Source organism: Gossypium hirsutum, chromosome A09 (assembly GCF_007990345.1).
Source record: "Gossypium hirsutum isolate 1008001.06 chromosome A09, Gossypium_hirsutum_v2.1, whole genome shotgun sequence".
Taxonomy (NCBI): domain Eukaryota; kingdom Viridiplantae; phylum Streptophyta; class Magnoliopsida; order Malvales; family Malvaceae; genus Gossypium; species Gossypium hirsutum.
The window spans coordinates 4,656,948-4,661,006 of NC_053432.1; the positions used below are offsets into that span (position 1 = coordinate 4,656,948).

The 4,059-nt window shown below is 30.9% G+C and overlaps 1 pseudogene; it reads right to left on the reverse strand.

The window, feature by feature from the left end:
* Positions 1 to 1,113: 1,113 nt before the first annotated feature.
* LOC107888612 (wall-associated receptor kinase-like 2) lies at positions 1,114 to 2,576 on the reverse strand (annotated as a pseudogene).
* Positions 2,577 to 4,059: the final 1,483 nt, after the last annotated feature.

Genomic DNA, 4,059 nt, shown 5'->3' on the forward strand with positions numbered 1-4,059 from the left:
AGCACAATAAGTCACTACAATCACATTCACAAAATATGCAAAATAAATAATAAAGAACACCAGAATTTTAACGAGGTTCAGCAAATTTTGCCTACGTCTTCAGGCACTACCAAATATATTTCACTCCAAAAATTACAAGTGAAATTTACAAATAGGGAGAGAGAATAATGCCTTAAGTAGAGAATGACAATTATGGGATGAAGAAAGTAAGAAATGGTTAGGCCTATTTATAGTTGAGGTTCAAGGATCAATTTGCAATGTCCCTATACAATTAGGGACTAAAATTGCAATTATCCCATGCCAACTTTTAACCCAACTTGCCAACCAATCTTACTTTCTACTTTCAGTGCCCACCCTTTTTGACTTTTTAAACAATGGGTGGGTTCCAATAATGTTTCTAATTCTGTATCTGAAAAGGGTATCTGATAAATTATATGTGTCTGATCTGTTATTCGAAATATGATACACACTAAGCTTGTAGCTCACTTTCTATTTATTTTTCCCTCAGGTAATTGACAAACTTAGGATGGATCCGTGTGGCGGGAGCTCTGTTCAAAATAGCTATTTTTTTCTAATTATTCTATTCAATTTAAAAAGTACTTATCGTTGGATTGTTTTTGGACTTTTGCTGACTGTTTATGTTTTGATTTTTTTTTTTGGTTTTGAATTGCATTAATGCTTTAGATTATTTTTATTCAAACTGCAATGCACTGGATTTTTAAAACCAAATTATTTTAAATTATTTTTTTTTGTTAATGTTACACAATTCTATATGTATATTTGACTAAATTTGTTTTTTTGCATGTTTCAAATAGTTTTTATTGGCTTCTCTGGTTGATGTTATTTTCTTATGGAGTTGGGTGTTTAATGCTAATTTGTCCCATCCAATTCCCCTATATTTTTAAGGCAAGAGAAGAGACTAAGCTAGTTTGTTTATTTGCAGGGGAAATCAGAGGAGTTCCGATCGGAGTTTAAATTGAAGGTTCGAAAGTTGTTGATAGGTTATGTTGGATTCTATTAATATCCCTTACTTTCTTTAGTTGTTCTTACTCAGTAAAGGCTTACTATTACTATGATGAGTTAATCACCTCTTCTTATTTCATCTTCAGATATCAGAAGAAGAAGAAGGTCAAGGATGAAGAAGAGCAAAAGGAGATGTGGGTAACTACGGTTACCTTTCTTTCGATTGATGGTATCCTTGGATTTTGTATCCCTGTTTGGAGGTCTTTTTTTTTAATGAATTCATCAACTTAGGAAAAGAAAAAAAAAAAAACCTTAAGAGGTCAAATAACATTGAGTGAAACAAGTATGAATTCTTGGGCAACCACAAGACTCCACCAATGTGACAAATAGAGAAGCTCAAGGCTATCAATCTAAGAGAAATTGTTTCAGGAGTGTTGGAAACTAGAAAGATGATTTTAATGGAAAAGTTACACTGTTGGTTGTAACTGTCCTAGATAATGAACAACTAGGATTGGTCTCCCATGAATGGATTATGTCATCTATTTCAGATTCTTCATCACCATGGTCTTCAATAACATTTCCACCTGAAGCTTTAATCAACTCCAGCTCCATTGCTACTTGTTTCATGGTGGGTCTTTTCTTTCCATTAAGATTCAAGCATCTTTTTGCTAGCAGAGCCATCCTTTACTACCATTGGATCGAGAATGTTAAATAAGGAATTCTCCTGCATTGAATGCAAAAAATAGGATACCAAGCTTCTCACTGGCTCTGATTGTTCTGCAGAGATGGGTTTTTGTCCTGTTAAAAGCTCAATAAGAGCAACTCCAAAGCTTTAAACATCACTCTTCTCGGTAAATGGACTTGATCGAAAATATTCGGGATCCATGTATCCAAAAGTTCCTTGCACCCGAGTGGTTAGATGTGTTTGTTCAAGTGCAACTGATCTTGAAGTTCCAAAATCTGATACTTTTGCCCTATATTTATCATCCAAAAGTATGTTACTAGATTTGATGTCTCGATGATAAATTGGAGCAGAAGCAGCTGAATGCAAATAGAACAAGGCATTGGCAATTTCAATCGCAATTCGTAAACGCATTTCCCATGTCAATGGTAATTCTTCAGTTTGGTTATGAATGAGATCGTATAATGTACCATTTGGGATGAAATCATACACCAATAGAGGAACTTCAGCTTCTAAACAACACCCTAAAAGCTTAACCACATTCCTGTGATTAATTTGAGATAAAATTATCACCTCGTTAATGAACTGTTCAACCTTCTTTTCATCAAATTTCTTTCCTTCCACCATTTTGGATTTCTTAATAGCCACAATGCTTCCATCTATTAGCATTCCTTTATAAACAGTCCCTTGACCTCCTTGACCAAGAATTCGGTTCTCATTATAATAATCCGTCGCCTTTTCTATCTCTTTTGAAGGAAACAATTTAATTTTTTCAACATTACCTTCATTGCTAGACAAATGTTGTTGCAGTAACAAACCTCCATTCCTTTTGAAGTATTTCTGCTTCAGCATGATTTTTTGTTTTCTTTTGAGGGCTTTGTACATACTCCATGTTGCGAGTAGTAGAAATAGTGTCCCAACACTAGTGCTGCAACCTATATAGATATAAGAAACATAGGTAATGGCTAAAATTGAAAATTAAAATACATGCTTAAAAACCATGAAAATGTTTAATAATGTTTTATTCATATTTGATAGCGATTCATTTAAAAAAAAATGAGAAAACCTTATTACATCATCCATTATTTTGTTATTTAACTTTTACAAATTTCATGATAAATAACTGTTGCTCCATCCGCATTCAAAAGTAAATAAATTACTACTTCAATAACCATAATGATTCCACTTTAAAAACAAAAAGTGTAAATTTACCACGTACCTACAATAATGCTTTTCAAATTATGAGTGTTTTGAGTTTTTATTTTACGCTCGCAACGAAATCCCGTACTATTGTATTCATAATGAGGAGGGCAAGAGTCTGACCAACAATAGTTGCTAGGGGTATTCAAACAAAGCATATTGCAATACTTATAATTCTCACATTTCCCATCTGTCATTTATGAATTGGAAAAAAGAGAGGCTATAATCATATAATTCAGTTAAAGTATTGAATCAAATTAGTTCTTATATTATTAAATGGATCAATTTAGTCCCCACTATTAAAAAGAAATAAAAAAATTTAATTATAACAACGTAAACATTTACTATATAAAAAGCATTTACAAAACTATAAAAAATTTGACTTTCTTTTATTCTTTTGATTCCTTTTTGACACATAGACTAAATTAATTCATTTAATAGCTTTCTAATTTCCTTTTCCTTTTGTTGGTTCAAATTATTCTTAGGAGTATTCTAGCAATACGTATGCAAAACCATTATTTAAAAAAAAAACATGAAAAGAAAAATTCATTGTAGTTCGTTTGTTCAAATTTCATTATACTCATTTTTCTAAATTTTACATAAAATATAAAATGATAAAAATTCTCTCATAATAATATTTGTTTTTTTATAAAAGTAATGGATATTCATAATTTCTTAATCGAGTCGAGACCTAATTGATGAGTGACACCAACTAAATTAGCTCTTTAAAAAATAATACAAATTTAAGGCACATCCATGATGTGAGTGAAAAAAATTATGTAATAAAAATATTTATTAAAAGCTTATATAAGAATCAAATGAATTCTTAGTTGAAATGATAAATTTAAATTTTAAAATTTATTGTGTGAAAGGTTCAATTCTCACCATGTTAGGTTTATTATGGATTTTATATAAAAATGTAAAAAGATGAGAGTACCCTTAAAATAATACAACTTAATTTGTATATAAAAAGATATTTTAATAAATTTTCGATTAAGGTATTAAGTAAGATAATATAGATATAAGAAAAGAAGTTCCCTAAAAAAGGGTTAATTCATACCTTTGCATAATCTTGAATAACTGATATCACCGTATCCCTATTGCACGAACATAGATGGTTAGAGCTCAACCTCGACCAACAATATTCACCATCGAATGTACAAGAAGTGTTTTAACTATCGTTCAAATAACACTCTCCAGATATTAGTGTGCCC